General features: G+C 42.0%; 1 protein-coding gene across 4 annotated transcripts in view; it reads left to right on the top strand.

Moving 5' to 3' along the window:
- Positions 1–21,753, top strand: part of KLHL29 (kelch like family member 29) — a 613,218-nt gene that overhangs the window by 167,153 nt on the left and 424,312 nt on the right. For 2 of the 4 annotated variants that reach the window (XM_072143638.1, XM_072143639.1), the window contains exon 3: positions 9,232–9,320. The exons of 1 other annotated variant lie outside the window; for it this stretch is intronic. The gene's annotated coding sequence lies outside the window, so the exon portion shown is untranslated. The remainder of the gene's footprint in view (positions 1–9,231; positions 9,321–21,753) is intronic. One more of the 4 variants, XM_072143640.1, reaches the window with a different exon arrangement.

Raw genomic sequence — 21,753 nt, 5'->3', positions numbered from 1 at the left:
AACAGACACATAATCAGTACAGCAGGAATATTTAAATATTATGCCAGTTCTGTTTATTCAATTGGAAACTAGATCCCTTTTGTCTCCAGCGCATCCATGGCAACAGACTACAAAGAAACTTTTGTAGTCTGATCATAAACTCATCCATCCTCTCTATTTGTTAGAACCAACATCGCATTTACATGTGTGTAGGAGAGAGATGTAAGGAACTATGAGTACATGATCAGACAACACCGGCTTTGTTTGTAGTCTGTAACCATGGAGACACACATGTTTAAAGATGAGCTGTTAAATTTTGCTACAGACTACAAATAAGCTTTTGCAGTCTGATCATTAACTCATCTGTCCTCTATCTTTAACAAAGCGCAAATCTATATTTTTAAGAAGTTGGAGACACATGGAGGAGAGTATGAGTACAGGATCAGACTACACAGGGTTTGTTTGTAGTCTGTAACCATGGAGACACAGATTTGAAATTTGAAATAAATCATCATGAAATTTCCGATTCACGTGGATGTGCTTTCACTATATACAGTTCTATGTGGGGGATTTATCAGGCCTTCTACGCCAGTATTTTCCCAGCCCCTGATGCCAATCCAGTTGGAGGAAGGGGGCGTGGTCAAAAGCAGAGTGGGCTGGAGCAGGGCATCCCCGCCCCTCATCTGTATACTACCTGTACCCATCGATCCTTGCACAGGCTATAGCACATTCTGACCTCTTGATAGATCCTGTGTGTGCAGGGGGAAGGAGGAACATCATAAATTAATTTTTAAATAATAATAAAAATTGGCATTAATTAAATTAAAGAGACTCTCCGCTTACAGGGTGCGATCACACGTCGTGTTTAACGCATGCGTTAAACACAATAGCTGAAGAGTGATTTGCCTAATTAAACAGCTGTTAACACATGTGTTTACAAAATGCAACCATTAACACATTGTTAACACATGTGTTAACATTGCTTAAAACACATGCATTTGTTAACGTAATGGTAACGCTTGCATTAACACAATTGTTAACATTAGCATTTTGTAAACACAAGTGTTAACAGCTGTTTAATTAAGCAAATCACTTTTCAGCTATTGCAATGCATTTTTAAACGCATGCGTTAAACGTGAAGTGTGACTGCACCCAAAGTGAAACAGTATGAAGGGAATTCACTTTTTTTAAATTAAGCTATAGGGGCTGTAGAGTGCACCTATTGTAAGTTTTCATAGTGATGGTGAAAAAGTTACACAACACGTTCAGCTCTGCTACATCCCTATGTGTTCTACGTATTCTATGACCAGATTTGACTCCTGTGCAGCTTCCAGCAGGTTTCTTCTGAATATCGCGCATCGGATCGCTGTAAATGAGCGCTGCAGTAATTACACGCAGTTACGGCGCTTTGATGTGCACTTGGCAATGACTGGTTCGCCACAATAAACCTGTAGTAGTTTGTTACAATTTATTGCATATTAATTACCACCGCATGTGCGATCTGCAGAGACAATGTTATATTTAGTCTGCTAATTACAGCTCCGCCATTTACACAGTAGCAGCTCAGCGCTCGGCGTCTCCGCCAGCACATTCGCCATCACTGCTTATGGTTTACTTATTATTATTTATTTTATTTATTATTATTTATTTATTTTATTGATTATTATGTATTTTTATTTTTGCTAAATTCTGTAAAAAAACAGGGGCCACCATATCACAAAATGGGATAATAGGATCATGAAAAAGTATAAGAATATATCCTTATGTAGCGCTTTACAAAATGTATAATTATACTTCTATTTAGGTTATTAGTGATTGTGAAAATGAGGATTCATGTTCCAGCAATGTTTCCTCACACTGTTGTGTACTTAGCTCTCTGCATGGAGCTGCTCTATAGCACCTCCTCTGGCTGAATAGTACAACAGTCACTGAAAGCTAAGCAGAGGATTTTTGAAACAGATCAGTGCACAGAATTCAGAGCACAGCAGTGTGAGGAAATAGCTTAATGCACTTGGAATAAATATTTTTTTTGTTTTTACTAACAACAAGATGACCATATCAAAAGAGACACTTACTACCTCCATGTTATGTGCTAGGACTAGTTATGAGTATTGTGGTATCAATGATGACTGCACGTGTTTCTTTAGAGATAACCATGGTTAACAGAAGAGAAACAATGATGGTGTGATTCTTACTTAATCATGACAGATTGATCTCCAGCCCTGTCCTCATCAGCACCCACACCTGTGTTACTGGAGCAATCACTGAAACCATGTTAGCTGCTCCTTTTAAGGCAGAGGCCTGCAATGAAGTTGAAATGTGTTGTGGGGGAAAAAGTTCATTTTCTAGGTAAATATTGACTTTGCAATTAATTGCTGTTAAGCTAATCCCTCTTTATAGCATTCTGGAGTATATGAAAATTACCATTATAAAACCTGATGCAGTAGACTTTGTAAAAATTAACATTTGTATCATTCTTAAAACTTTTGGCCATGACTGTAGTGTGTGTCTATGGAGGCTGCAGGAGCTCACATCTAATCTCCCTGAGATGGGAGGATTAACCCCTACACTTTCATGTTTGAATATAGTGCTCATAGCATACTACAGCCAGGGAGAGAGCAGAAAGGGTTAACACACACTTACAGCTGTGTAAACAACAGGAGAGGAAAGGCTCCTCTTCAATCCTGTAGACTGATTTTTAATTAAAAGTAACATTGTAACTAAGGGGAACTTTGTTTTTTTTTTTTAAAACTTAGCAGAATTTCTTAATGAAGTATGTTAGAAAAGTGTTCACAACACTCCCCTCCCCACACAATATCGGAAATCATCTGAATTTACGGTTACACTTTAGGAAACTAGGGCGCGACAAGTCAAAAGGATGTCTACGTCAAGTGTTACAGATTGAAAACAATTAATGCAGCTGCACTATTCCATTGGCTGCCAGATGGGTGCACCTTAAAATACAGCTGTAAAGTATAAAACTTTTGCCTAACTTTTGCAGTAAACAAAAATCTGCAGCTATTTAGCAGCTAGCAGAGGTTTTACCTTTCCCTCCAGGCTAATCTCCATTTGACATGCTTTATGGTCTGGGTCCCCTGATTCTTCCTCTTCAGGGGAACCTGGATGGAAGCTATAATTCTAATTTCTCCATCTTCTTTCTATTGTATTGGTGTCCTCAGGACGCCAATACGATTGAAACTGGTGAAACAGCTGGGATCAACAGGTTACTGCCGAAATTGTCATGTTGGCAATTTGCGACATAAAAGTAGGTTTTGTTTGTAGGTTGGGTACTCTGTCTCTAAAAGGTTCGCCATCTCTGATATATGTGAACCCACTTCCCAAGCATTGCAGGGGGCGCCAGATTTATGAAGACCGTGCATCAGTTTTGATGAATCTGGCGCCCCCTGTACACGCCACAGGCAAACTGCACTTAGTACAGACTGCACTGGTTTTGATAAATGTGATCCAGTGTCTTATTCTCCGCACCTTGTACCTGTGTGTGACTCTTCAAGGACATTTCATACCCTGGCTGTATAGTCCAGGAGCTATCTGGATGTGTCGCATTATATTAAGAGTCAATGTTTATCCCGGAATCCTGAATACAGAATTCCCAAGCGGATGGCGCCGGTGATCAGTAACAGAAGTAGCGGATTGTGTCCCCGGTGTTCTCCAGCCTTGGAGACAGATGTGTAGTGTGAGACGAGCAGAAAGAAGCTCTGTCGTCATTCATTACAGAGCGGCGGAGTCCTGCCTTATAACCAGCCGCTGCATAATTGCGCTGCTAGTTCACAGAACACAAATCGCTTGCCTACTTAGTGCAATCTGGGAGCCAGAAATAGAAAGCCACAGCTGGGACACGTACCCCTCCTGTGTGCCGAGCCGGAGACAGACGTGCAACTTTTAATTGCGAAGCGCGGAGTCAGGTCTGTTTATTAACAGGTGACCCCCAAGCCATAATTATAAAGTTTTATTAGTGTAAAACTTGAGAGTTCTTCCAGGTTGTATTGTCTGGCTGCTATGTTAATTAATCCAGAACTTAACGAAACGCTTTAGTCATAGTGCGCTGACGTCTTGTCCCAGCTGCTGCAGCTCTGTTTAGTGAATATTTCAACTTTTGCAAAAAATAAAATATCCACCTAATGAGCAACGTTAGAAAGTGTTAATTCCATATATAAGGCGCATCGGACTATAAGGCGCAGGGTCCGGGGGCGTGGGGGAGGTCCGGGGGCGGAGCAGAGACCCGACGAGAAGAGACGCGACGCGACCCGAAGACGAGACCCGACGAGACGCGGCGACGCGGGGAAGGTGAGTGGGGAAGGTGAGGGGAAGGTGGAGGAGGGCAGCGGACCATACTTACAAAGGTCCCCGCTACCGGAGACAGCAGATCTCCAGCGGGAACTGCAGACCGACGCGGCAGAAGTTGTTTGTGCCGCGTGGTCTGCAGTTCCCGCTGGAGATCTGCTGTCTCCGGTAGCGGGGACCCTTGTAAGTATGGTCCGCTGCCCTCATATAGGGCGCACCGGAGTATAAGGCGCACTTTGGATTTCCAAGGAAATCCAAGGCTTTTAAGTGCGCCTTATAGTCCGGAAAATACGGTAGTTGAGGGACTAGGATTTTCCCGGCGTGACCATAAAGCTTTACCTATGGCAGCTCCTCCTCCCCTCTCACAGCAAACACAGAAAGACTTTGTTTCAGTTTTTATACCTTTTAAGGTTAGAACTTAAAGGGGTTGTCCAATTTCATCAAATTATTAATATTGTTTACGTCATGAAAAGTTATACAATTTTCCAATACACTTTCTGTATCTATTCCTCACTGTTATCAAGATCTCTGCCTGCTGTCCTGCTATAGAAAGCTTAAAGGACCTCTACCACCATGATGAAGGATTGTAAACCAAGCACATTGACATACTGATGTGCGCCCCCTCTGCCAGGATATGCTCTTCACTTAGCTTTTTATCCCCTGGTTTTCACAAAAAAGTCTTTTAAATTTATGCAAATAAGTCTGTGGGGCTCCAAGATCCTTAGGTGTAAATGGAGCCTGGAGCCCCCTGGGTATCATTTTCAAGCTTTGCTGTGAACTGGATATCTACTTATGGCTGCTCTCCCTCCCCTCTCGCAGCATACAATCTCAGAAACTCTATGAATTACATAGACTGAAGAGATTTTAGTCATAATGTATAGACACTGTGCCCCAGCCACTGTAGATAGAATTTTATTATTATAGTGCCAGAGGGGGTCCATAGTAAATCAACAGATCATAAAAATATCACCTGATTGGTGAGCGATCTTGGTCTCAAAGTTTCAAGTTCACCTTTGACCATAAAGTTTGGGCTTAGAAGCTCACAAGCTCCATTGCCATACGATGGTAGTCAATAGTGGTTAGGTGATGGATCTAAAGCCGCTTTTTCACTCCTCAAACTGCGACAATGGAACTGGCCAAGTCAACATTTATATGTAGACAGCATGTGGAATATGTTGGAACCATATTTTTAACACATCATACATAGCTAGCAAGGAGGTTAGGCAGTAACGTTGCGCAGGTGCAAAAAATTAAGCAAGGTTGGACCTACTCTAAGTCACATTTGGAATATCTCAGCTGTTTCTTTATTCAAAATAACGTGATATAGTTTCATTCGAGGATCAAGGGTCTAATATTACTCGCTTTCAGGCATTTCGAAATGGGGGTCAGTGACTCATCCATCTGAGCAATAGGTGAGATCACATTTTCCATTCGTAACATGGTGTCAACAAGATACCACCCAAGACGGCCCAAGCCCTTGTATGTCCAGGACCTCATTTGCTTGGATTTTTTTCTCCCTGGCTTTGCTTTCGATATGCCTCAGTTCTACGACTCGTTTTTTTTTTTTGGCAGTCGGTTTGTGCAGCGGAAGGATTTTGACATGACGCCAATAAATTTTATGGGTGTCCATTTTCAAACAGATTCTGAACGCCTCGGAAAGCGTGTCCCTCATCAGCACTTTCACTCCGGCAGTATGTTCATTAGCCGCGTTCCAGCCTCACATTGATGTTACAGCATTTTCTTTACTTTAATGTGTTTTTTCCCCCCCACCCGATTTAATTTTATAGTAAGTTTAACCAGTAAGGAAAAATAAAACTCATCGTCTTCCCAATTAGGCTTATATTCGAGACGAGAGCAGTCAATGATTATCTGACGCTTGATACTTGGGCCGATACAGGTAGAGAGAAGATAACAAGTTCAGCGCAGTAGACGGCTGTTGTTATAGGAGCGACATGACGCCTCCTAATCAATGTTCTGTCAGAAGAGTCTAACGTAGTGTCCATCAACACGATTACTGACGAGACGCCTGCTGTCTGCGGAAAAACAAAACTTACCTTCACAAGTTTTTTTTACAGACACCAAATCAATTTTCGGAAACTTTTTTAATGGAGAGTCAATGGACTGGGGTCTACACAGTTCTTATGTATTTGGTCATGACAATGTACCAATGAATTTATAGTAGTGCCACAGTGTTGCAATGTATTAGGTAGTACCACGCCTTGACAATATACCAATATCTTTATAGTAGTGGCGTACAGTCCTTATGTAGTAGCTAGTACCACGTCACAACAATATACCAGTGTCTTTACAGTAGTGCCACATTGTCTTTATGTATTAGCTAGTACCACGTCACGACAATATACCAGTGTCTTTACAGTAGTGCCACAGTGTTGCAATGTATTAGGTAGTACCACATCATGACAATATACCAGTGTCTTTACAGTAGTGCCAGATTGTCTTTATGTATTAGGTAGTACCACGTCTTGACAATATACCAGTGTCTTTACAGCAGTGCCACATTGTCTTTATGTATTTGGCAATACTTTGTCATGACAATATAACAGTGTCTTTCTACAAATGCCCCAGTCTTGCAATGTATTAGGTAGTACCACTTCTTGACAATATACCAATATCTTTATAGTAGTGTCATACAGTCCGTAGGTATTAGGTAGAACCACGTCATGACAATATACCAGTGTCTTTACAGTAGTGCCACATGGTCTTTATGTATTAGGTAGTACCATGTCATGACAATATACCAGTGACTTTCTAGTAATGCCACAGTGTTGCAATGTATTATGGAGTACCACGTCATGACAATATACCAGTGTCTTTACAGTAGTGCCACAAGGTCTTGATGTATTTGGCAATATTTTGTCATGACAATATACCAGTGTCTTTATAGCAGTGCCACACGATCCTTATGCATTTGTTAGTACAATGTTATGACAATATACCAGTGTCTTTACAGTAGTGCCACATGGTCTTTATATATTTGGCTATACTTTGTCATGACAATATACCGGTGTCTTTATAGTAGTTCCACATGGCTCTTATGTATTAGGTAGTGGTAGTATAGTAGTGCCACGCGGTCGCAATGTATTTGATTGTACCACAACATGACAATATAACAATGTCTTTATAGAAGTCCCGCATAGTCCTTATGTATTTGGTAGTACCACGTCATGACATTTTACCAATATCTTTATTGTAGTGCCATACAGTCCTTATGCATTTGGTAGTACCACATCATGACAATATACTAGTGTCTTTGTAGTAGTGCCAAATAGTATTGTCAACGTAGTAGTACCCTATAGTAAAATTATACTGGTGTCTGTATAGTAGTTCATGACAAGACCAATATCATTTTGTCCATGTAGTAGTAACACAACATATAAGTGTCTTTATAGTAGTTCCTTAAGTACTAATATTATATTGAATAAAATTTGGCAGCAAATTCTTTTAGAGACAATGGCCGGTCAGGAGCGGGGGGAACACAAGTGACCGGATTTCCCTCATATCCCGGATCCCGGTATAATTGTGTGTGTTATGTAGCATCAGTAGTCGTCGTGGTGGGCCGAACCTGCTTTGCCTCATGTTCCGTCTATGTAACATCTGTGCGTGAGCTAGTAAACTCCTATTATTCTATGGGAATTGCGTTTTGTCAGTGTTTATGTCAAGTTCTTGGCCGTAACTCACAGTGAACAGGACACTGACTTATTCATACGTAGACACTAAGACGTGGTCATTTGGGAGCTGAATTTTTTGGCTACTCCCATTGACCTCAGTTGGATTTTTTTGCTCAATGGAAGTTGTTACATCTGCTTTTAATCACAATGGAAAGACTCAGTCGCTCTCAATCTCCAATGAATTAGAACTAATTAAGAATGAATACAGATGTAACAGGGTTGGGTTTTGTCGACGAAGTTGAGCTGAGTTTGTTATTTGACTTTTACGTTTGTTATTTTGTGTGTGTTTTACCATTAAAAGTAAGAGAAATTTTATTATAAACTAAAGAATTGGCTGCAGTGTAATACCTCATTATTCCTGTGGGGGCAGTGCAGGGAAACTATGCTGTTGGAATCCTTCACAGATTACAGCTGATGGCTCTCGCAGAAGGAGGTCCTATCTTTAGGATGTGCCCAAACGAAAAGAGAATTACCAAAAGTGGACAACCCCTTTAATAATTTTCTGATTTTCTGATCTAATATATGACTAGAGCAAATCTCTGAATTTTCTTTTACATTTTCTTAGCATGGATATTGGGCCTGTTGATGTGAAGAGAAGATAATTGCTTTGTTTTGGCATGAGATACATTTTAAGACTTTTCTCCCGTTTCACATCTCACTGTCCAACCAAAGCCATAGCGGTAGTTTGGGAATTTTTTGGAGACTATAAGGGTTTATAGACTTATTAAGCACATACCTGGCACATGTGTCTAACATACAATGAAATTGCTATGTGAATAGATGATACATTGTGGAACTTGGAAGTGTTTAAGTTCATTACACTGCCTCCGGAGGGTAATTCAGGTATTACACAATGCCCATTGAACTTAATATACAATACATTGTTCAAGGGTATTTTGGGTCCTCCAGAAACAGAGATGTTGTTTGTAACTATTCTGTAAATAAAGAAGAATAATGAGGAGAGGACTCCCTGTGTTTTAGAGATATTTGATTTTTGATCTGTTTTTCCAGAATGTTCCTCATATGGGTTTTGATAGTAGAGAACGCAATCAACCCGCCTCAACCTTCACAAAGATCTAACCTCTAACTTTTATCTTGTGTAATAATTGGCTCGAATGTTCTGACATTTTATGGATAAACATAAGTCGGAGCAATTACCATTATTGAGACATTTGCGCTTCCATTACTGGATCGGTCAACGTTAATGTACGGACATTGACTACATTGACTCAATGTTTCTTTCATTTATTTCTAATGACAGGATCCGCGGCAGAATCATTTCAACGTATCAAGGAAATGTAACATCCAAAGGACGGGCTTTGCTGACGCGCAAGAGGAAAACTTCTGTAGGTAGGGGCCAATTAACGATTCTTTCTAGATGAATGGGGAAGCGGGAGATCAGATAGACGTCTTCCGACAAAGTCTAATCGCTGGTTCATATCAGATGACTATGTGGTGGTTCTCTAATCAGTCATCGGTACAAATGTTGTAATTGCAAATCTGATGGAGAGGCAAAGCGGGAAGGGAGGACCACCATAGCAGATCAACATAGTCCTCCATCTTCATGCAGGTTAGAGCCAGTCAGCCTCCCTCCATAGTGGTCAACAGTAATAAATAAACTGTGATATGGTCCTCAAGGTGGAACAGAGATTAGCTCCCAAGAAAGACCCACGGTATCAAGGGGGGGATAGAGAGGGGAAGAATCACATCAAAGGGAAGTCCAACCACTCATTTATTACCACCCAACTACTACACAGTTATTTTAACACTACCAAATTTTCCAGAAGAACATAATCCTGTCATGGAACCATGGAAGGTTTATGGAGGACATGTAAGCCCGTAGGTTTATTGATTATTCTACAGAGGACCCCCCCCCCCGCAGTTCTCCCAGTACATGCAACAAAAAATGCTAATCCTTCAGCTTAGTTCCACTGAGGAACCGAGAGTTTGTTGGATTCTGTTCCGAGATCAGAGAAGAGTTGTGTCCTTCACAGTAGGGATTACTCAGGTTGTGTTCACATTTTACAATTGTGGCTACTGGTTTTTACTTCCATTTTAGAAACAGAAATCCCAAGGTAAGAACTAGATCTGTTATGTGAAGGACACCAAACATGCCCAGTAAAACACATTGGGGCACATTTACTTACCCGTCCCGTCACGATCCCCGATTCGGAATGTCCAATAAATATTCGGAGCTGCCGCGATTCACTAAGATCGTGCGCCCGATATCCTGCATGTGTCGCTTCCACGCTCAGGTCCGCCGGAGTTTACCTTCTTCTTCCCGGTGCATGTGAGTGCTGATCTTGCGACACAATTTGAATTTTAGATTTTGCGGTTTGTCCGAATCAGTCTGGTTGTCCGATGGCCACGCAAATCAGAACCCGACGGAAATGCGTCCAACGGACCCTTAGTAAATGTGCCCCATTAAACTCTGTTACCCTCATTGACCACATTGGGGCACATTTACCTACCCAGTTCTGTCGCGATCCTGCAGCGCATTGTTCGACATGGATTCGGGTCTGCCGGCATTCACTAAGATCGTGCGCCCGATATCCAGCAGGTGTCACTGCTGCGCCGAGGTCCGCCGGAGATCACCTGCTTCTTCCCAGTGCATGTAAGTGCTTGATCTTGCGACAAAAATCGCTTTTTAAATTCCTTGGTTTTTCCCGAATGCCATGCCCACCGATTTCGGACACGTGGAAGCCAACACTGATGCGCCACAATCCAATAGCGTGCGCCAAAATCACGGGGCAATTTGGCGCAAATCGGAAATATTCAGGAAACCCGGCGAAAGTGCGGCGTTCGGACCCTTAGTAAATGAGTTAGTAAACAACTATGTTCCATTGGGTTCCGTCATGGTCTCCATCATTTTACCAGAAAACTAGTATTGGAAGCTTTAAAATTTTTGGAATCTTTGACATAGGTTCATGATAAGAGTGAATAGAGTCTAACCCATCAGAAGATCAAATCTTAGCCATCATCCCGGAGCTTCAAGTTGAGGTTAAGGTAAAATCTTTAAGGATCATTGAGGCATTCTGTGGTTTATGTTGGTTGGTGGTCGGCAACGGTTTAGAGGATCAGGTGTCATCAACATTTTTGGATGGTGGAGAAGGAGTTTGTCCATAGTGGTGGTTATCGTAAATCATGGCTTGTTTATTGTATCGGTCGCCTTACACCTCTATTGGGAATGGACTAATTGACAGCAAATCCCAGGACACCGCTTGTTTGGCTTTAGGTGAGATCATCAAGGCAGAGCAAATCAGCTCCACATGAGATCCCCGGCCTCTCGTATGATATTTCACAAAAGAAAATTGTCAATTAAAGTCATAAAGTTTACTGAGCTCCTGTGCTCCGCAGCTGCTTGGGAGATTATTAATTATCTACAAGGGAACAAGATTCATTTAATTAACAAAGTGTTTTACTCTTACTGAGAAACAGCCTGAAAATCAATGAAACGGAATCGAAATATAAGGGGTTGTATGAGATTACATAAACCATGGAGGCTTTTATTCCTAAATTAGCGCCACATTTTACTGTGGGTCATATCTGGTACTGCAGCTCAACCTTATTGACTTGCACTGCCCTGCAATACCAATGCACATGGACAAGTGCGGCACTACATGTGGATGAACAAGTTATCACAGTACAGGGATAATACACCCAGTGATGTCACAGTACAGGGATAATACACACAGTGATGTCACAGTACAGAGATAATACACATAGTGATGTTACAGTACAGGGATAATACACACAGCGTTGTCACAGTACAGGGATAATACACACAGTGATGTCACAGTACAGGAATAATACACACAGTGATGTCACAGTACAGGGGATAATACACACAGTGATGTCACAGTACAGGGATAATACACACAGTGATGTCACAGTACAAGGATAATACACACAGTGATGTCACAGTACAGGGATAATACACACAGTGATGTCACAGTATAGGGATAATACACACAGTGATGTCACAGGACAGCATCTAGTTACTAGAGTAAGTTATTAGGCTGAATATGTGACATGATGTCGGGTTATAATTCCTGGACTATTCGGAGTGTTTCTTTCTCCCATTGTACATCTTCTGGGGCTCACTCTTTCTATTCACCCATAGAGCACATCAATGACATTACGTGTAGGGACGGAGGGATGTGATGTGGGGCAGTGACATCATCTCCCCCCTTGGTTTGTACAGCAGAGATCCCCCGGAGCCCGTAGTGTTTGTCCGCATTATTACTTCCCCTTATTCTCTGTCACTATGGATCTGCCATGCGGATAAAGCGCTGTCCGCAGATGTTTGGATCACAAGTCTTTCCGTAAATGTGGACTGGAGGCAGCGCTGTGTATTGTGTTACTACTATACCACACAGATGTAGCAGAGCTGAACCTGTCATTCATAGCTACAACTATCCAGGTTATGGTCATGCAGTCAGTTTACCTGCAGCTATAGGTACAACTCAGCTCTGCTACATCTGTCATGCAGAGAGTATACAGAAATAGATGGAAACGTGTAATATACTCTACAATGTAGGTCATGTGGGGAAACCTATGTCCTTGGAAATGTCAGGTACACAAAGGAGACGAATTATGTACATGCAATGGGGGAGAACTGAGGAGCAGAGATGAGAAAATAGGCCGAGGGGTGGGGGTTGTGTAACCTGCCGGAGGTTGATACAACAATAACATTCCCTTTAAGGGATTCAAATTGCCTCCCAAACCATTAGTAGTGCTGAGTAAGGGGCCTTAAATAGGAGCAGAAACTCATCTATGTGGCTACAAACAGATGAATGCCACCACAGACATTATAAATACCACAGTAAAGCAATAAACACCACCCCAAAAACCAAATACTGCACTCAGAGCAGATAATAATACTAGTGACCCCAGAGCAGATAATAATAATCCTGGAGACCCTAGAGGAGACTATGATAATAATAGGGAGACCCCAGAGCAGATAATAATAATTTTAGAGACCCCAGAACAAATAATAATAATCCTGGAGACCCTAGAGGAGACTATGATAATAATAGGGAGACCCCAGAGCAGATAATAATAATCCTGGAGACCCCAGAACAAATAATAATAATCCTGGAGACCCTAGAGGAGACAGTGATAATAATAGAGAGACCCCAGAGCAAATACTAATAATCCTGGAGACCCTAGAGCAAACAGTGATAATACTAGAGAGACTCCAGAACAGATTATAATCCTGGAGACTCCAGAACAGATAATAATAATCCCGGAGACCCTGGAGGAGACAATGATAATAATAGAGAGACCCCAGAACAGATAATAATCCTGGAGACCCAGGAGCAGATAATAATAATAATCCTGGAGACCCTAGAGGAGACAATGATAATAATAGAGAGACCCCAGAGCAAATAATAATAATCCTGGAGACCCTGCAGCAAACAGAGATAATTATAGAGAAACCCCAGAGCAAATAATAATAATCCTGGAGACCCTGGAGGAGGCAATGATAATAATGGAGAGACCCCAGAACAGAAAATAATAATAAATGTCCTGGAATCCCTAGAAAAGACAATGATAATAATAGAGAGACCCCAAAACAGATAATAAGAATTCTGGAGACCCTAGAGGAGACATTGATAATAATAGAGAGACCCCAGAGCAAGCAATAATAATACTTGAGACCGCCACAGCTAGGAAATAATAATTTAGGAGACCCCATAGAAGACAGAGAATAATTGAGACCCCCAGAGCAGACAAAGAAGACAGAAAGATAAATAATTTCCTTTCCTGGCTTCTTTTCTCCTATCTTTAACACACTATGACTTCTTCCTTCCTCTAAATGCAAAGAAAATCCCAAGTACTTGTGGCAGTCTGGATACATATCAGATGAATTGGCCCCTCCTCTATTGCACTTGCCGGCTGATTTGTATACTGAAAAAAGATAAAGGCATTTAACCTTGACAGGATCCCTTTAAGAGGCTAAGACGCAGGTGAAGAAATACACATGATTTTCCTTATAAAACATATAGTCGTCTACAGACGAGAGTCAGAAATGGCTGTATCCTCCCTGGGAGCTGATGCCTTCTTTCCTGAGATGATGGAAATCAGTATGTAGGAAGAAGCCGCCGATGGCTGATTTGATTTCCTCCCGTCTGTAAAGTGAAGCTTTTCTGATTTCTTGTTCAAGTAGCGCAGATAAGGAATTGTATTGAAGACACAACATGTGGAGGAGAGTGGTCTGGCGGGGGCTCCATCATGTCTTTTGTCTGCATCAGGTCCCCTGGGATGTCCCTTTCTTCTCCCAGACAATGATAAATCTCAAGGCAAAGTACTTACACTCCATGTATAACCTCTACTATAACCTCCACTCCACGTATAACCTCCACTCCACGTATAACCTCCACTCCATGTATAACCTCCACTCCATGTATAACCTCCACTCCATGTATAACCTCCACTCCTTGTATAACCTCCACTCCTTGTATAACCTCTACACTATGTATAACCTCCACTCCATGTATAGCCTCCACTCCATGTATAACCTCCACTCCATGTATAGCCTCCACTCCTTGTATAACCTCCACTCCTTGTATAACCTCCACTCCTTGTATAACCTCCACTCCTTGTATAACCTCTACACTATGTATAACCTCCACTCCATGTATAGCCTCCACTCCATGTATAACCTCCACTCCATGTATAGCCTCCACTCCATGTATAGCCTCCACTCCATGTATAGCCTCCACTCCTTGTATAACCTCTACTCCATGTATAGCCTCCACTCCTTCTATAACATCCGCTCCTTGTATAACCTCCACTCCTTGTATAACCTCTACACTATGTATAACCTCCAATCCATGTATAACCTCCACTCCATGTATAGCCTCCACTCCTTGTATAACATCCGCTCCTTGTATAACCTCCACTCCATGTATAACCTCCACTCCTTGTATAACCTCTACTCCATGTATAACCTCTACTCCATGTATAACCTCCACTCCACATATAACCTCCACTCCTTTTATAACCTCCACTCCATGTATAACCTCTACTCCATGTATAACCTCCACTCCATGTATAACCTCCACTCCATGTATAGCCTCCACTCCATGTATAGCCTCCACTCCTTGTATAACCACCACACCATGTATAAATAACCTACACTCCATGTATAACCTCCACTCCATGTATAACCTCCACTCCATGTATAACCTCCACTCCATGTATAGCCTCCACTCCATGTATAGCCTCCACTCCTTGTATAACCACCACACCATGTATAAATAACCTACACTCCATGTATAGCCTCCACTCCATGTATAACCTCCACTCCATGTATAACCTCCACTCCTTGTATAACCTCCACTCCTTGTATAACCTCCAATCCATGTATAACCTCCACTCCTTGTATAACCTCCACTCCTTATATAACCTCCACTCCTTGTATAACCTCCACTCCTTGTATAACCTCCAATCCATGTATAACCTCCACTCCTTGTATAACCTCCACTCCTTGTATAACCTCCACTCCTTGTATAACCTCCACTCCTTGTATAACCTCCAATCCATGTATAACCTCCACTCCATGTATAACCTCCACTCCATGTATAACCTCCACTCCATGTATAACCTCATCTCCTTGTATAACCTCCACTCCATGTATAACCTCCACTCCATGTATGACCTCCACTCCTTGTATAACCTCCACTACTTGTATAACCTCAACTCCATATATGACCTCCACTCCATGTATAACCTCCACTCCTTGTATAACCTCCACTCCTCGTATAACCTCCACTCCATGTATAACCTCATCTCCTCGTATAACCTCCACTCCATGTATAACCTCCACTCCATGTATAACCTCATCTCCTTGTATAACCTCCACTCCTTGGATCACGGTAGGCCACAATGGGTTGGTTTAAAAATCTGGGTCCCACAATGGGAGAAATGGCCCAATTTTAGGGGGTTGTACATTTTGGGGGACAAGTCACACAATAATTGTGGATACTAATTTTGGGGGCCACAATAGACGAATGGAGCACATAAGTTGTTTGAGTTATGAGTTTGTAGGGCCACAATAAGGAAATGGGGGCACAATGGAGGGGGTTATACATCTGGGGGTCACAATAGGAAAAGAGGCACAAAAGGTAGGGATTATAACTGGCAGGGTACAATATTGGGGCAGTTATATGTGGGGAAGGTAAGTAATTATATTGTGTTGTGATGTGGGAGGGAGGGGGTTGGGAGTTATGACCTCCATAACCAGGTAGATGACATCCCCTACTGCTTGTCTAAAGACTAGGACAAGGAAGTATAAGCTTTCCTAAAATAATACATAATCTCATACGAGCAAGCGAAAGTTTTGTCCTCTAAATAATCACTTCTGCAGTCATTATATTTTCCCTCTTGCATCTCTGGGATGAAAAGCCGTCATCTCATTGCGAGTGTGTGAGCCGGGCCGTGCGTTCTGTTCTGGGAGTCGTCTTCGGCTCCATCTGTGTGAAGTTAAACGTAAAAGTGAACACATCGCCTCTGGCCGTGTAAAAACTTGGAGCGCACACCACGAATACGAAGTGAAATCTGCTAATTCAGCTCAACGTAAATACATTTCTGCAACAATGAGGAAAAATATTAGCAGTCTGTGCACAAACCTCCCCCCCCCCCCCTCTCCGGCACGTGGCCACATCCTTATACATGGAAGATGTGGAAATTTCTTACTGGATCCGATCTATCGTAGCCACTGCGGCTCTCTTGGTACATGTCCGCTCATCCCATGTGCCAGGTTTCCTTGTTTTGTCACCTAGTTTTACAAATCCAAAGAAATCCAAAGATGACATCGAGAGGGTCTGTGGCATCAAATATTCCTTGATTTTAAGACCCTTGTATTGATGAGCGGACCTGCAATTTCTGCAATGTTCAAATCTGTGCTGGACTTAAGCAAGAAGTTCGGATTCTGTGGCTATGACTATTGGCTCCTGTGGGGACACTATGACTTTTGGCTACTGTGACTTTTGGGGGCATTGACACAATTGGCTACTGGAAATTGTGGGGCACATTTGCTTACCAGGCCCTGTCGCGATCCAGCGGTGCGTTCTCCGACGAGCATTCGGGTCTTCCGGCGTTTCACTAAGCTCGTGCGTCCAACCTCCTGCATGTGTCGCTGCTGCGCCAAGGTCTGCCGGAGTTCACCATCTTCGTCCCGGTGCATGTGAGTGCTTGATTTTGCGACACACTTCGTTTTTTAAATTCCGCGTTTCTTCCGAATCCGTCGGGTGGTCCGACGGCGACGCCCCTTGATTTCTGTCGCGTGAAAGCCGGTGCGATTGCGCCACAATCCGATAGCGTGCGCCAAAAACCCTGGGCAAATCGGCGCAAATTGGAAATATTTGGGAAAACCCCAACGGATTCGCGTCTGCAGACCCTTAGTAAATCTTCCCCTGTGACTCTTTGCTACTGTGTCGAGGGATTGTTACTATTTGCTACTGTAGGGACACAGACCGATCATGCCAGCGTCTTTGTGGTTGCCCTCATATGGCGGATTGTAATGGTAATACAGTGTAAATGAAACTACCTAACAGCTCTAATAGATACATTTATATCGTAATAAAATTACATTTGGCCCTTGAGGTTGATGTGGATACACATATGGAACAACTCAAAGAAACAATGGCGGCCTCCATGAAGCTTCGAGTTTAAAATGGTTAAGTTACACATCGGAAAACCATCAGTAGGAGATAACACAAGGAGTAGAATAACAAGAATGTTCCAGAAAAAGTGACAAGCCCCGACATTCTTCGTGACATATGAAAGAGCAAAAGGTGATCTCCTGAAACATCTTGTTTGGGCTGCACCAGCAGTGCTGGAAGTTGCTTACTTCATAATTGAAGCTATCGGTGAACACGGTTACACGGTGATGGAGGAGGTCATTGTAGTCCATTTTGCTTAATCATCTTTGACAAGAGAATTGTGTCCTACACCAAAACAATCTATTAACTCCTTGAGAGGTCATGGAGGAAGTAATGCCCCAATGTCAACCTATTCCTTCTTGCGGTATTTGCAGAGGAAAATGGAATCTCCTTGGAAATAGAGGGAGAAATGTGATACTTAAAGGACAGGTCATCTTTTTTTAAGATTTTGACTAGAACATTACGTTATCGACTTCTTCCCAATTTGCAAGTTCTTTTAGTTTTCATCTTAACAATGGTGTATGTTCTGTGGATTGACATATTGGGGCACATTTACTAAGGGTCCGAATCACGTTTTTCCGCCAGGTTTTACCGTTTTGCGCCGAATTGCCCCGGGTTTTTGGCGCACGCGATCGGATTCTGAAAAGTCGCATTTTTTTTTTTTAAAAAAAAAAGTGTTGCTTGACACGCACTTACATGCACCAGGAATAGGTGAACTCCGGCGGACCTCAGCGCAGCAGCGACACCTGATGGACATCGGGCGCACAACCTTAGTGAATCACCGGAAGACCCGAATCCACATCGGAGAACGCGCTGCTGGATTGTGACAGGACCGAGTAAGTAAATGAGCCCCAGTCCAGTCTGCATATCTAATCATACTTCTAGGGATACCACAGTGGCAGCATGGACCTTCTGTGGGGAAGTCACCTTCTTGCATCACTTACAACATAGTCATTAAAAATGCAGAAAAACCATCTACTTTTTTGAAAATTCTGGATGTTTCCTTCTCTGATATTCTGGTTGAGTAGACTTGTGTGATCTTCCTATTAACTTAGATAAGAAATAAGGTCCATCAAGTGCAAGCTATAAACGTATAGCTAATCCAGAAGGAGGTGCAAAATGGGTACGAGTCCAATTGTCTCATAACAAGATGGGAATATGGAATATGAATATGGACAACAGTTGCAGGAACCCACATTGGAAGAATGAACCAGTCCAACAAACCATCTTTGTAACCTTACACCCATGACCTCAGTTTATTTCTTTAGATGAGGCATCAAATCCCTGTCGAAGAAAGAATCCACAGTCTCTTAGTGTAAATAATTATGACCTACTGTGATGTATATAGTAATCGAGACACAGAGAGACATAGAGAGGCCTATATTTTTTGGCTTCTCTTCAGAGTATGGAATAAAGTCGAGGAAGCCAAGAACACAAAGTGGGCTTGTCGAGTACTTACTGATGGTCGTATGTGCATTAGGAGGCTAGTTCTTCAAGTCAAACATGTCAGCACCCAAGACAACCCCCTTATCCACACATCTGTTCCCCACATTGGCATTTTGATATTTGAATAAGGAGATAAGACGGCTTTTTCCTCAGCCGAAGAGCCGCCAAGACTCCAACACAATTTTCTTTTTTTTTTTTATCAATTTAGAAAATGCAGTAAAGGTTAGGAAGTGGACAATCCTTCTTATTCAGCGATAAACTCTTTGTGAAAGCAAATTACAGCTCAAACTGTTTTTTTCACCTTAATCTGTAAATTGTTTAAATTGTTAAATGTTGAGTTTTCAATCGGGAGGCTGAACTAACACTACACTTTATCATGATAAAGAACAAAGGTGGATTAAAGCTTAAAGTTTAGCCATAGAACTATCACAATTGTTATGTAAGGAAGTCCTCCAGTAGCAGGAACCAAACTCTGGTGCCTAAGACCCCAAAAAGGCTCCCCTGTCACTGGTTCATGGTATTTCCAAAAATCCCCAATTGGAGCATCAATGGCTATAAGTCACAACACACCTGCAAGGCGGCCTTAATCGGTAAAGGCTCCATAAGAAGAACTCTTACTTCCAGACATTGGCTCATGGAAGGATCGAACTCCTTACAATTAATGTGCATTAGGGTCCAGGAGCAAATTGGGGCATAATTAGTAACCTACATACATGGGAATAGATTAGAGGTCCCATCATCATAACCACTGAAAGCAGGAAGATCAGTGAATAAATAATACCTATTTATTATTTTAAAAGCTTTTTTCTATACCAATGACTAGACATTGTCTCTTATATCTGGGTAAAAATGGGCCCCTTGTGGGCCAAAGAGCAACCGCTCTGCTTGTTTCCCTGGCACCAACAAAAACAGAACCATCGGTGGTGGTGTCAGTGTATTTAAGGATTATCTTATAGAAATAAATGTTATTTTTACCAATTAGTTAATGTAAATTAGATCAAGAGGCATAGGATTGGACCAAAGGACATCATGAAGCTTCTTCATTTTCCTGGTTACTTCTGAGCTTCTGGTAACATCACCTCATGATGATATCTCCTCTCTCCTTCATGTAACCATCTACCACCATGTCATTTATACTACCCTTTGCCTTCAAAACACCATCAGGAACCTGGCATGGAGGTTGTCCGAGACATCTCGGAGACCTAAGCAAAAATCTTCTGCAATCTTACGCAAATGGCAGCTCGATGACCTCCTTCTGTTTCTTAGTATCTCTTGAGATAGGGGACATATCATTACCTCCAGGACTCCTTGGCGTAACTTGACTTTGATGGGCCCCAGTGCAAAGTCTGTGCCAGGCCCCCGACTATAATGTATAGTTTAAGGTACTAATCTTCTCGTATGGGAAAGTGAGACCTTATGGGCCCCCAAAGCCTCTTGGGCCCGGTTGCGACCGCACCCTCTGCACCCCCTCAAGTTACGCCCCTGCTTGTCCTTCTAAATGGATAAGATAATTTTTATGGTCATGGTTGTATAGGATGATTGTCGTGCTGCAGAATTAATTGTTGAATATATATCTTTGCACATTACTGTAAAGTTCTTGTAGAAAACTCCAGTAGTATAGAAGTAGGTAATATTCCTCATCTAATGGTTCCATAATTGGGTCATTGTCCCCTGGTTTGCTGTATTTGTACTGAGCCACATAGAAGCGTATTGTCGAATATTGACTTCTCCCGAGAACCAAAGATTTTTATTCTTACAGTAACGGGATCTATTGATCCAGTAATTGATGGTTCCCCTCTTCTGTGTGTTTTTTTTCTATGTACACTGTGCAGTCCATTAGTTTACATATCGATAGACTTAATGGAGCATGTAATACAAATACAGATGCATTATAAGGCGGGAATCAACCATGACCATAAATATGTGCCGTAAACGAGTCCTAGAAATAACACTGCTCTTACTCTTTGCTTTTTTATTGAATGCCTTAGATTTATTTTAAAGCAATATATAAGATATTAGCAACGTAACCAAGGTCATACATATCATAGGAGAGTCTTCGCTGGTGGTGAACATGCACAATTACGCACAAGCAAACCTCGCCATGAGCCTTGTAATCCTGACATGTGCAGTGAGCCACGTCTTACTAGGCAATGTGGAGCTACACAAACTCACTACACAGGTCAATCTAGGAGGCGGACGTTACCCTTTTGAAAAGCACAACCCCCCTGGACTTCAATGTGCGAGCTGGCAGGGAGCCAGGTGAGGTTTACCATCCGACATTTCTATATACAAGTAGTGTATGGAATATTTTAAAACATGTTTGCTAAGTACTGTTTACTCTCTAGTGTAAGTTGTTACCATTGGAAAACAGCCCTGTGATGACAGGTTCCCCTTAATTCAAGCTTTTTTTCACAATTAGTAAATATAAGATCCAGACAGAGCACTTATTGCATAGGGGCTAGCCTTTTTTTGACCACTTAAATGGTGTCTTTTCCAAGAAGTACTTGGAAACCCACCAATCAACAGGAGTGGATGATATGTTTGATTTGGAAGTCAAACCACGTGAACCTCTATTGATCACATGATTATGGGTCACTTTTCCCTGTCTCTAAATAGTGCGGCAGTTGTGTGGGTACACTGCCACGCCAACCAACTCTATATGAACT

The sequence above is a fragment of the Engystomops pustulosus genome, chromosome 3 (genome assembly GCF_040894005.1).
Source record: "Engystomops pustulosus chromosome 3, aEngPut4.maternal, whole genome shotgun sequence".
Classification (NCBI taxonomy): domain Eukaryota; kingdom Metazoa; phylum Chordata; class Amphibia; order Anura; family Leptodactylidae; genus Engystomops; species Engystomops pustulosus.
The sequence above is the reverse complement of the archived record's forward strand: the minus strand, read 5'-3'. Positions and strand labels throughout refer to the sequence as shown.